At 41.8% G+C, this 14,236-nt stretch overlaps 1 protein-coding gene across 1 annotated transcript in view; it reads left to right on the top strand.

Annotated features, from left to right (window-relative positions):
- The first annotated feature begins 7,135 nt into the window (after positions 1–7,135).
- The window catches only part of LOC126267322 (mucin-5AC-like), a 209,093-nt gene continuing 201,992 nt past the window's right edge, over positions 7,136–14,236 (top strand). Inside the window, exon 1 of the mRNA XM_049972422.1 lies at positions 7,136–7,242. The gene's annotated coding sequence lies outside the window, so the exon portion shown is untranslated. The remainder of the gene's footprint in view (positions 7,243–14,236) is intronic.

Consider the following 14,236-nt stretch of genomic DNA (forward strand, 5'->3'; position numbering starts at 1 on the left):
CCAAAAGCACCCTCACAAGCAACAACCACTGTAAGTAGGCTGTTTACATTTTCTTATTGGTAACGCCACGTAGCGCTCTGTATGAAAAATCACTGGCTGTGCTGTGCGCAGTCTGTGGCTAGTTTGCATTGTTGTCTGCCATTGTAGTGTCGGGCAGCGGCAGCTGGATGCTAGCAGCACGTAGTGTTGCGCAGTTGGAGGTGAGCCGCCAGCAGTGGTGGACGTGGGGAGAGAGATGGCGGAGTTTTGAAATTTGTAAGAATTGGTGTCATGAACTGCTATATATATTATGACTAGTGAGGTAAATACATTGTTTGTTCTCTATTAAAATCTTTCATTTGCTAACTATGCCTATCAGTAGTTAGTGCCTTCAGTAGTTTGAATCTTTTAGTTAGCTGGCAGTAGTGGCGCTCGCTGTATTGCAGTAGTTCGAGTAACGAAGATTTTTGTGAGGTAGGTGATTTGTGAAACATATAGGTTAATGTTAGTCAGGGCCATTCTCTTGTAGGGATTATTGAAAGTCACATTGCGTTGCGCTAAAAACTATTGTGTGTCAGTTTAAGCACAGTCTTGTATAATTTTTCTAAGGGGACGTTTCGTACCACTTCACACAACATTTCAAACCGTTTCTGGGCGTTTGTGCGACCTTGGGTCCTTTGAGAGAGAGGAACTGCAAGGAGGCGGTGGATTCTGCGTACACCACATTTGAAGAACCGTGCCCTACAAGATACTGAGATAAACCCCAGCACAAGCCCTAGGCAAGTGGCCCGCCAACATGGTGTAAGCCAAAGTACGATTAAGTATATCCTGCATGGCAACCGCTACTATCCCTAACACCTGCAGTCCTATAGAGGGCATATGTGACGTGGATGCGATGCAGCTCTGTACTGTGTTCCAGGAAGATATACTGTCGTTGCTCGCACACCGTCCATTTCCGGACACATGTTCGTAGGACCTTTTTCTCTCCATTTCCAGTCAGGAGTACGTCCCTACAGTTTGTCGGTTTTATTAATGCTCACCCTGAATACAAGTGGGAGCTGAAAAATGCATATGTGACCAAAAGGGGAGAAGCTTTTTTGCCGTTTGGAGAAGGCTGAGTACCTGAAGCAAAATTTACTTTAAAGGTACGATTAGATTATGAGATACAGTATTCAGAAGACAGTAAAAGGTTAAAGTTACCCTGTACAAGAGCTGAGTGAGATCTATGAAAGTACATCGTAACAATAATGTACTTGCTTACCGCAAAGAAACATCTGTCGTAGTGTGTTCCCCACACTTCACGAGGTACAGCTCTGGATTTATGCGATATTCACGGTCTTGCGTTTCTCAGAATGTTCGATATTTTGTTTGAGGACAGGCGTTGTCCACGAAACCAGGGTTCAATGCAACACAGGATACTTCAGTATAATTTTCATTGTATCAATAAAATGTCGTTTTCGTGAGACTGAACGGCAGTTGCAGCGGTCCTTACATCCACGTTATTCATGGCGTCCTTTAGACGAGTCGTGATGACCGTCGTAACTACCATGTGCTTCCGTCTCGTGCTGTCTTCCTCGTTCTCTCTGGTGCAACTCGCTTCCAGAATTACTAGTTACAATAAACCGGCACTCACCTGGCAACGTCTCCCTCGCCCATTCACGCTGCTCTTAGCCACGAGCTCACCTCTTGTTGTTGTCGTCTTCTGTCTGAAGACTGGTTTGACGCACTTCTTCTGTTAGTTTGTTCTGTCCAAGCCTCTTCATCTCGTCCTAACTGCTGAAACCTATATCCACTCAAACTTACTGGCTGTATGAATGAATGAAGTGACAGAGTGCAGGAGAACCATGCGGGAGACCCTCACCGCCGTACTAGGCAAGATCGTAATGGAGATGGTTTGCCGTTGCCTTCCTCCGACTGTAATGGGGATGAATGATGATGATGGAGACAACACAATAACACCCAGTCATCTCGGGGCAGGTGAAAATCCCTGATCCCGCCGGGAATTAAACCAGGGACCCCGTGCTCGCAACACGAGAACACTACCGCAAGACCATGAGCTGCGGACTTCCTGACTGTAGTCATCTACATCTACGTGTATACTCTGCAAATCACATTTAAGTATCTAGCAGTGGGTTCATCGAACCATCTTCACAATTCTCTATTATTGCAATCTCGTATAGCGCGCGGAAAGAACGAACACCTATATCTTTCAGTACGAGCTTTGATTTTCCTTATTTTATCGTGGTGATCGTTTCTCCCTATGTACGTCGGTGTAAAATATCTCTAAGCTCTATGGGACTTAACATCTGAGGTCATCAGTTCGCTAGACTTAGAACTACTTAAACCAAACTAACCTAAGGATATCACACACATCCATGCCCGAGGCAGGATTCGAACCTGCGACCGTAGCAGCCGCTCGGTTCTGAACTGAAGCGCGTAGGACCGCTCAGCCACATCGACTGGCCACGTCGGTGTCAACAAATTATTTTCGCATACGGAGGAGAAATATGGTGATTGGAGTTTCTTGAGAAGATTCCATCGCAACGAAAAACGCATTCTTTTAATGGTGTTCAGCCCAAATCCTGTATCATTTCTGTGACACTCTCTCCCATATTTCGCGATAAAACAAAACGTGCTGCCCTTCTTTGAAATTTTTCGATGTACTGCGTCAGTCCTATCTGGTAAGGATCCCAAATCGCGGTGCAGTATTCTAAAAGTGGGCGGTCAAGCGTAGTGTAGGCAGTCTCCTTAGTAGATCTGTTACATTTTCGTGTCCTGCTGGTAAAACACAGTCTTTGGTTAGTCTTCCCCACAAGATTTTCTATGTGTTCCTTCCAATTTAAGTTGTTCGTAATTGTAATACCTAGATATTTTGTTGAATTTACGGCTTTTATATTAGACTGATTTATCGTGTAACCAAATTCTTATCAAAAAATCCCTGCCGGAATCAGGCAAGAGGGATTACGAAGATCGGTGGTGTGCGAACATGGGATCCAAACAATTCTTCTGAACCAATTTGAGAACAAATAGAGGACCTGTGGTTTCTCGTCAGTTAGGCTGTTTAACTGAGTACCCACCACATGGTCACTTTTCACGACGTCCACTACGTAAAAGTGCAACTATTACTCTTCCGTCATTAGTTCACACCTCCATCGCATTCGCAACAGTAGTAACGTCAAAGACCGTCTATGGGTGACCAACTACACTTCCATGTTACTAACTTGGATTACGCCTTGAGGAGACTCTGCAACATCATTGCTCACTGTGCGCAGTAACATAAAACTGCACCTCGGTCAGTCTCCTGCTGTTACAGCTTGAAACTGATAGCAGCATATTTTCACTGATTAACAGTTTGCGATACTGCTGTTGGATGCACCGCGGGGACCAACCGCTTGTAAGTGTCGTCTATCCTGCAGATTCATCGCTACCTTTCTGTGCCAGATGTATCAAATATTGTTAATTACATTGCAACTGGCAGCTCCTATACTCTGATCAACACTTCCCTTTCCTCTTTCTTATTAGATTCTTTTTCTGAATTCTTGTAGCGAAATGGTTTCATAATCTCTGTGTCAGAAGATTACGACGACAGTCTGGCTGCCACACTGCCAGGTATACAGCGTCTGGCACATAAGGCAGCCTAGCAGCCTACATCAAATATATTCGGGGTAATATGCACTACAAGAAAGAAGAGACTGAGCCCCGACTTACCACGAAGGAATTGTTCGAATGGGGAGGGGAAATCGGTAGATGTGATATACATGCACAGACTAACAAATGATAACAATTTCAGAAAAACTAGAACAAGTCAGTAACACGTTGGTCCGCCTGTGGCCCTTAAGCAAGCGGGTATTCGACATGGCATTGATTGACAGAGTTGTTGGATGTCTTCTTGATTTGCTCCAAACGTTCGCAGTTGGGGAGAGATCCAGTGACTATACTGGCCAAGGTTTAAACTGTCCACGTGCGGGCGGGTATTATCTTTATGAACTGTAGGCTGAGGACGGCTTGTCATGAAGACCAACAAAACGGGGGGAAGAATATTGTCGACGTACCGCTGCGGTGTAAGGGTGCCACGGATGATAAAGGGCTTCTGCTATGAAAAGAAGTGGCACCCCAGACCATCACTCCTGGATGCTGGTCCGTACGGCGAGCGACAGTCAGGTTGGTATCCCACCGCTGTGCGGGACGTCTCCAGACACGTCACGATAACGTGGGAAAAGGAAGATGAGGGATTAACATCCCGTCGTCATCGAGGTCATTGGAGAAGGAGCACACTCTTGGAGAGTTTCAAGGATGGGTCAGAAATTCGGCCATGCCCTTTCAAAGGGAGCATCCCGGCATTTTCATGGTGCGATTTAGGGAAATCACGGTAAATCTTAATCGAGAAGACCGGACGCGGATTTAAACCGTCGTCCTCCGGAATGTGAGTCCAGTGTGCCAACCACAGCGCCGTCTCCCTTGGTGATAAAATAGAATACGCAAAAATAAGTGTTAGCAAGTTTTTTTCTCAAAGTATTTTTGTGCATTGCAGTCTTGTAGAGAAATGGAACACGGACTGTAAAGCCGGCCGCTGTGGCCCAGCGATTCTAGGCGCTTCAGTCCAGAACCGCGCTGCTGCTACGGTCGCAAGTTCGAATCCTGCCTCGGGCATGGATTTGTATGATGTCCTTAGGTTAGTTAGGCTTAGGTAGTTCTTAGTCTAGGGGACTGATGACCTCAGATGTCCCATAGTGCTCAGAGCAATTTGAACCATGGTAGGCCACGGAATGATGTTAACCGTTTTTTTGTGGAAATACGCTGAATTTTATGTTCAAGTTACAATTTTTTGAACAACATGACGATTCTGTCAGTCTTTTTATTTTTATTTTATTTTTTTATACGAGGTTACTTGCAATGTTAGTGGGGAAACGATGTTACAACTCAATCTCTTTAGCTTATCTCGATGTTACAAAACACTATGTGGTCTGAAACAAATTTTAATTCCTAGGTGTACGAGTAAATTGAGGAGTCACTGAATTCTATTCTGTGGACGTGACTGGGGAATTATCGCTGTTGAGAGCGCATCCTCATAATGGACGCTAGGTCTGACCTATCGCCTGGCCAATTAGTAACGATCTTCTTGATGGAACAGGTTGCTGGTTTTAGTAGCAGCGGCTTCTTTTCGATCGTATTCTTTTTATTCTTATTTCCAATGCATACGTAATAATCGCTGTCGTGATTTATCCAATGGAGCATTATATATTTTTGAGCAGCATAATAGGTACATGCACAGTCACGTTCTGGGGTACCAATAGATACAAAATGCAGCTTTGGCGTCCACGTATCAGGAACAATCAGAGCAGCAACCACAGCGTCATGGATACTTTAGAGTCCAAATTACTGTCTCTCAATGAGACAACTCTATATGTCATAATTTAGTATGACAGTGCCTGTCCTCTCGTGCCTTGGTTGTCCAGCCGCTCGTAGAAGAAGTTATAGGCACAACTTTTTCCTGAGTGTCGCTTATCGAACGTGACTGGAACAAGGCTCTTCAGGAACATATCTAGTCCCTGTCTGAGTCCATGGCACGGTGATTGGAGTATGTGACTAGAACTCTTGGAGGTTTCACACAATACTGAAAATTTAAAAAAAAATCTGAAACCGTTTTCTTAAAGCTCTTTTGACCAAGGGAAACGCTGCGTAGTGGAACTAATCATAAACTACGTTCTCAGTGTAATTCAACAAAGCGCGTTGTGTCTCCAATCGTGAACGGCACAATACAATTTATGTCAGCTCATCAGTCTGTCAACTTGCCTCGACGAGCAGAGAAGGGTTGTCAGGACGGGAAGTAGCCCGCTGAAACGGCGTACACAACAGCGACGTCAATCCAATGTTCGGTCGCTACCGCGAGACAAAACACTACTGATCTCTCACGTACTCTTCACCTGCTGCCAACAACACCAGCAAAGGCCGAGTCCTATGAATTATGGCTCTTTGGTCACCGAGTAGACTGCGATATAACTCTGCACTGAATGTTGCCGGCAACTAGCAGGGGTCTATTGACCCACAAAGTACTGTCGTTTCAAGATGATCAGTTTGGTCTAGGAGCACATCTCGAAACAACACAAATAATCTAGAACCGTGATGAATGAAAAGTTGATGAAGAAAACACTTGGAAGCGAAACTGAATCTATATCATTGAATTATCCTCACGGATTAGTGAATCTGAGGCTAGATAACCGTCATTGAAGATTGTGGTGGCAACCAGGTACAAATACATCATTAGGCACACAGTTACATGGGCTCAACATTGAGGTGGGTCAGCCACGTTTTGACCGATACCATGTGCGGATGTCTCATCGCTATCGAGTATAATTTGAGGGTCGTATAGTATCGGGAGAGGATCCATCAATTAATTGTCCAGCCCTACGATCGACATTTCGGCGATGGATTCGTCTTTGAAGGCAATACAACAAGAGCAAATCGCAACCACCACGTGAAATGCTTCCCACCAGGTAGGGATCCACTGAAAGGTTGCGGTATCTGCTGTTTTGGAGCAGCTGAAACTTGTGAACGGTTGCGGTATCTGCTGTTTTGGAGCAGCTGAAACTTGCGATGTACCGTCGCAAGATGTCGGAACTCTGACCGTTGTCGAACAACGGGGCAGGAAACCAAGTACGTGACAATGCACTGATTTTAGCAATACGGTATTGAGTGTTACCCGCAATAAATTTTGATTCACTGACGCACAAAGGTACGAAATTTCCAGCAGATTACCTTTATTTTGGTCACTGTTCTGTTTTTATTTAACTGTGTAGGTTATTTCAATTTCATAAGTCGTCTTATCTGACTCCCACGCCGCTTGAATCAAAGCCTACTTGCGGTCCACAAACCAGATCGCCCAAAACCTTTCTGTGTAATTTATAATCCTAAGCCATCGCCTCAGCCAGAAGCATTCTAATTGGTGTTGCAACTTTCAAGAATGTTAATTTACTTTTGAGATCTCTAACGACGCCTTTCTTGTAGCACGTAGGAGACGGGATGCATCCTCGTCTGTTTTTGGAAGGAAGAGCGCAATTTCGAGCGTAGGAGAGGACGAAGAGGGGACCTTGAGGGAAAGTGTGACGCACCCTGCGGGGCCTACTTCCTGGCGGACGCGGCCGGCGCGGCCTCAGTCGTCCCGCGGCGTGGCTGGCGTCAGGACACACTACCACACAGGCCTACTTGCGGAGCGCTCCGGAGACTTCGACGCGCGGTTGGAACGCGAACCACGGCTCATTGACGGTGAGTGCCTTCACTTCAGATATTATTTACAGCCTCGAGTTCGATTACTAAAACATCTGTTTCTTGGACTGTTGACGATATGTTATTTACTTCTCTGAATAACACAACACACCGGCCATTGTTGACGAGTTACGGAACAGTTTGTCTAACGATGACGCTATTGATAGGTCTGTTGACGTGTAAAGTGTGGCGGATCATGAACGATGCACATCACTATCAAAACTCTTAAATTAGCAACAAACAGTGTCCTCTAAGCATTTGCTACTTGTATCGAACTAATTTTACTCGTATTGATTTTCGAGTACATAGCATTCAGTTAAGATGGGTGTGGGGTTGCATAGTTGTCATACAGACCTGTAGACAACTACGTACTTGAAGGCATTACTGATAACTTAAGGGAAACTTCTATAGCGAAATGAGGAACATAGTAGCAAATATGAAGATACTGTTCTATTTATTTCGCTTGAATATAAAATGGGAAAGGAGAAAACGTACCAATTTTTTGTACCATATACTACGAACTAATTTCAGTGTGCAGAAATTGAGTTAGTGGTAAGATTTTGTAGTCAGACCTTGCCAGATTTCTACCTGAACTTAAAACATTCGTCGTAACTTAAAACACTCGATCAAGCTCTAGTGTTGTAATATCACAGTGAATCAACAGAGTGTAGCAGAGCGATATTTCGAACGTCTTTTGTGCCTTCTTCGTTGTTTCTGTCAGTATGCGAATACAATAAAATTCTATACGCTTGCAGGTAGAAAAAGTAATATTGGATTCGTTCCCATTCTTAATGTAATACATTAAGGACAAATGCGGCACTTGGATGTTTCAGTATTATCTACTTGCCTCGAGCCAGCAAAATAAGTTTTACACACTCTTCAGTTGTACTCATTCCATTATCAGATACAGTTTCTCAGGGAATGGTATCTTTATGGATAGTTTTTTAGCGTATTTAAAAGTATTGGCTTTGTTGCCAAAACGAAACGTTTAAATCAGTACAACAACCATCTGCAGAAAAAGTGCGAAATATGATGTGAACTGTCGTTTGGGTGGCCAAAATTTAAATCACCTGTTATTGCACCGTTAGATAGGCTTAAGTTCATGTCGGATAGCTGCAAGAAATATGTAAGTACTACTAACCCCGTAGACATCCACTGCAGTGGACAGCTGTTTTATCGTCGCTTCTTTGGCGTTTTGAATCATTTCTGAGGCTGAAAATGCATGCAGAATACAGGACCAGTAGGGGGTGTCAGCTGGAGATGGCTACATGCATTTGCAGTCTCTGGACTAGTTGAAAACGCCAAAGAAGCGACCATAAAACAGTTCTTCACTGCAGTGGACATAAAGCTCCCTTACACGCAAACCTCTTTACCCAAAATATGTTAATATGAGAAAAGGGTATGATGAATAAAGCACAATTCCTCAAACCCTAAATGGTTATATCTCAATGACGATGCCCCACCATGAAAAAGTTTCTATTTCATTGAATTTAAGTGACTATAATGATATCTGGCGTGAAAAGTTTTGTTTTCGTGTAATATACTTGCTATGTCACTTCTGAATACCACAATCAATCCCACAGAAGTAATCACTGGGCAACGCCTAGCTCTGCTGAATATTCTTTTGTCAATTTTTTTTTAGAAATCAGAACATTACTACAACTGAAGTATCTACCTTTACTAGTGGATACTGTTTGCATCTAGTTCCCTACTCATCATCAGTGTGAAGTACAAAATCGTCAAAAGTAGCATATTATTTAGAGGATACACTCTGGTCAAGTATATTAGCGAAAATGGCTTTCAACTACGAGAGAATGTCGATTTCAGTAAGTGCACGAGTGTTACTGAAAATTGAACGCAGGTCAGCACTGTCGGGAACTGGCGGGAGTTCTCAAGACAGTATGTGTAACAGGTACAATGAACCTGGGAAAACGAACCAGATGGAGTAAAGAAAATAAGGAAGGTTCAAAAAATGCGTCAAACCTACAAGAAGAATTCCTAGCGTAGATGTTCAAAACACTTTTACTACAAATTATTATCAACGATTTTTAACGCTCACTCATGTTTACAGTTAATGAAATCTGAGTCCTACTTTCATAGCTCTATTTGCCCAAGCGTCGAAGATTTTGGGGTATCAGTTTTAGTTGGCTTTATAACGTCTTAATCTTCTCTAGCAATATTTTCAGGACTGACGTGCTACCGAATGAAAGAAAAATAACCGTTTCTCACCGTGTACCCAAGAGTTATAGCTGGTGATATTCAAAGATGCCTCGCATTTCAGTTACATTTACACGTAGATTCATTGTTCGAGGCACCTAGTATACTATTTTGGCCCTTCAAAGAAAGGCAACTAAATTTTTCAGAAACTGATCTAATGCTAAAATCACATAGTAATTTCTGTGGTCTCTACGAAACTGCAGTATTAATGTCATTGTTCGACATTTGGAATACTTGGAATGTTTTATTGAAAAAAGTCACACAGCCCACGACAAGCAGTCTTGAAATATTACATGTACATTTTTCTCAGTAATTTTTTGATATTTGTCGTTAATTACGAGCTAAACTTATCTGCAGAACACGGCTCTTCCTCTACTGTTCCTCTACTTCCAAATCACACGGCAGACACTTTTGGAAGGAGCGGTGTTCAGATTCCCGTCTGTTCATTCTGTCTTAGATTTTCTGTGATATCCTCATCGCCCATGAGACGAATGCAGGTATGGTTCCTTTGAAAAGCGCACGCCTTTTTCCTCTTCCATCCTTATCGAGTCCTAACTTGTTCTCCGCCTCTAATGGTGGATTGAGGGAATGTTAAATATTTTTCTTTTGCTGCTCTTATTACTTAAAAATTGATCATCTAGATTTTTACTGATTATTTTAGGAACAGCCGATTTATGTAGGACTAGCCCCTAAACTTAAATAAATGTAACGTATTGTGCGTAAATAGGCGAGTAGGTCCATTACTGTTCGATTATACTATCGGTGGCAAGTCACTGTGAACGTTAGCTAATGTAAAATACCATGGGGTGCCCATCCAGAGCCACATAAAGTGGAATAGTCACATAGAACAAACAGTAGGAAAAGCACATGCCAGACTGCGATTAATTACGGAAATGTAATCCATCCACGAAAGAACAATCATTCGATCGATTCTTTAGTATTATTCACCAATCTGGGATGCTTATCAAGTAGAATAAATAAAAGAGTTAGAGAAGATCCAGCAAAGATCGGCGCATTTCGTCACTGGCTCGTTTGCTCTTTACGATAGCGTTACGGAGATGCTCATCAAACACGGGTGGCAGATTCTACAAGAGAGGAGTTGTGCATTATGGAGAGGTTTATTGTTGAAACTTCGAGAAGGTACGTTCTAATTCGCGAATGGAACAGGGAAAGGGGGGAAAGATAGTGACACCAGCAATATTCTACATCTCACATCATAAGGTGGTTTTCGGAGCATAGATGTAGTATACATTAAGATCTTGATTCTCAGTTATTAGCATCAACAAGCATCATTTATTAGTATTTCTTTCAAATTCTAACTCTTATGCATGGATGATACAAACTAGCTTTGAAAACAAATATACCCTACTACAGAATAACACCTTGTATGCAACCTGAAAGAATACTTTTAGGAACATGAACAATATTGAATGACAACTCCTTGCTTATTCTGTAATGATCTGAAATAGCCCACTGTCGCAATTCCATCGCTTCAACACTTGACAATTTGACTGATTAGAAGAATAAGCGCTTGAGTATGGGACACTTGCCTCTAGCTCGCTGGGAATGACATATAAATAGATAAAATCAATAACGTATGTGTAAAATTGCTAAATATAAAAAAATTACTTTATCGGCTACAAAACTCTGCTTCGAAAATAAAGACGAAGATCATGCAATCATGTCATCACTATAAACTTTATCCAAGTAAGTACTTCTCATGTCGCTGTATTGTATATAGCAGAGAGCACTTCGTTCCATAGTTTCTGGCTTCCTTTACTGTTCTGCTCGATATTGCAAAGTGGGGAGAATGACAGTCTGTGTGGCTTTTTGCACTCCTACGTCTCTCCTAACTTAAAGTCCATGTGCGAGATGCACGATGGAAATGAAAAAAAAAAAAAACAAAAAACAAAAAAAAACAAAAAAAACGAGATTGGTATTTTATGCCACATGAAGTCGTTCGGGATGGGGCACAGGCTAGGACTGGATAAGAATCTGCATCTACAAGTTTACCCTGCAGTGTGTGGCAGAGGGTTCATCGAACCATCTTCAAGCTATTTCTCTATCGTTCCATTATCGAAGAGCACAGGGAAAACGAACACTTAAGTCATTCTGTGTCAGCAGGAAATAAACCGTGGTCAGTTGGAAGCAACTAGCCGAGCATTTATCGTAAGTAGCGTAGGGAAACCAAGGAAAACAAATATCTGGTTGGCACTTCGATGACATGCGACCATTTTTCACGATTGTGAGGACATATACCACGATAACAGTAGAAAAGTTGTACAGTCTACCTCGAATATTGCTACCGGAAACTCCTCAGATAGCATTTCGCGAGACGAACCTCTTTCTTCCAAAGATCGCCATGTAAGGTCTTTGAACGTCTCTGCAACACTGTCTGAAACAACGGGTTGTCAATCTAATGTCACGATTATAAATTTCTTCGATTGCGTCCTTTACTACGACCTTGTGAGGACAACACTTGACAGGATTCAAGAACAACTATTGTGTATTTCCCTTTATGTCGCAGTAGACTTTCTCAAAATTATCGTAATAATTCGTCTGTTTGCTCTAACTAAAATTTAGATTATCTTTATTGTTACTATAACACTGCTCGGAAATTTGTAAATTCTCTCTAGAGGCCAGCTTGTCCAGTCGATGCACACAGTCATTAGCATTTCCGTACAACATGATTATGTTGAAACTGAACAAAATATTAATAATTCGCCATCAAAACGTTTATGAATAACCAGTTCTCTGTGGATCATGTGAAGGACAGCAGGGAAACTTCGGCTTTAAGAACGACTCATTTCCTTGCAGATGTCTACGAAACACACTACCTCATTTGCTTAATATGCTTGAACACTGTTACAAAGAAGACTTCTGCACAAGCTATGTTCTGGCAGTGACCTCCCATAAGAACACCTGAAAGTAAGTTTTTTCTCTCTTAGGGAGTCAAGAAACTTCTACATTTATTTGTAAATGAAGTCGACGATCACAAATTTGTGGGCGAACCGAGTGCTCAACTGCACAACTGTGGAGAACTCCTACCAACTTAAGAAACTGATTTGGCTAAAACGAAAGTCAGACGGTCTCCTTTCAGATCCTTGTGGTTACTGAATACTTCATGAATCGCGAGGTTTCAGTTTTTCCACTTGTCTGTGGATGTGAATTTCAAATCACGCATTCGCTACATCGAAGATCTCTCTACACAGTTCGAGAAAGCTAGCTGAGACGTTATTTGCATAAAACGATAAGCTATCGCTATTGTCGGTATGCATAAGAAACGACTGTGATGTACTTGTTATCTTTCTGTATGACGACTGTTGTGTTTCTTCAATAAGAGCAAAAGATTCGATGCACTTTATCTATGCTTCTAAAGGGGTAACCCGGTTCATGGAGCTCCATCCGAGTTGCAGTTGTCTAACTGCTTCCAGAGGCAACGAAAATTAGATTTTAAATGTTTCGTATATTACTAGACAGAATTTAAAATTTTAAAATGCCTTCATACTCTAGTCGTTACGAGCTATACTCTTATGTTAAAGGCTTAACACACTAAGTATTATGTACAGAAACAATATATATGTCTCGACGCAGCGTAACTCAAGGCGCGCGAATTACTCAGACTTTATTCATACAGTATTTGACAATGAGAACACGTAGGACTTCTGACACACTTTAAACATAATTTGAAACCTTTTCAAAACTTTTTCTCACTTAGGGCTTACATGCCTAAAATCAAATATTTAACACATTAACTTATTTGTAAAGGAACTAGGATTTTCGAACTCTTATACATTTCAATTCCTTAACCGAAGTGGAGATCATTTCAGTTGTGCAGATTACATTAGCATAGAAACCAGCAAGGCAATGATTTGAAAAAGTCTGCCGTAATTCGCTGCATCAAGTAGCCATGTAAAACATTTATGCTCATCAATTGAACGTAGTAGGTTTTGTAGTCGAGTGACTTCATTCAGAATAGGGCCCACTTCAAAAACCCAGTTCTTCTAACAAAACAGCAGAGTACACTCACATTACTAACTTGAAATTATTGGCAAGTGTAGAGAATTCAGTCTGAAAAAAGAAATGAAGCCACTGTGCTCTCTGATTAAGCTTCCTCAACAAATATAGAAGAAAAAAAGTATCGTTGGCTATACCTGACTGGCATCCAGGAGGAATTAAAAGTAAACCACAGATATTTGAGTTAAATTAGAAATTTTACTTTATTTCATAAATTCTGTCAGATTTCTTGACGCTGAGTCAGTTAATTTACTTTAAAATATACATGTTTTTTATTTCGCTGGAATGGTTCAAAATATTGTCACGATGGAAACGTGTGAGAAGCAGAGTTGTATAAGCTTGTTAGATTGGATTTTGGTCTCTCATTTGGCATTTTATGAAGATTTCACGCCAGCCTTCGTATCAGGTGATCTAGCAATATCATGAGGACCTAAATCAGAATGTTTGTATTGGCGTTCGAACCAAAATCAAACTAAATTGGATTCTGATGATTCGCTCTTTTCAGTTCTCTTTAAAGAAGTAGGTCCCCATTATCGAATCGCATTGTGCTCAGTTATACTTCATAACAGATTCCCAAGTTAAATGCACAGCCCGGCAGAGTTTTGCTTCTAACATTGTCGTTGTATCTCCCCCCCCCCCCCCCCCCCCCCCACACACACACACACACGGAAGTGAATACGTTGTGGGCGGTACAAAAAAACACTCGCTCTTCAACCAATACGTTTAAGGCAAATTAAGAACTCTGTTTAAAATTTCAAGT

This window comes from Schistocerca gregaria, chromosome 4 (assembly GCF_023897955.1).
Source record: "Schistocerca gregaria isolate iqSchGreg1 chromosome 4, iqSchGreg1.2, whole genome shotgun sequence".
NCBI classification, from domain to species: domain Eukaryota; kingdom Metazoa; phylum Arthropoda; class Insecta; order Orthoptera; family Acrididae; genus Schistocerca; species Schistocerca gregaria.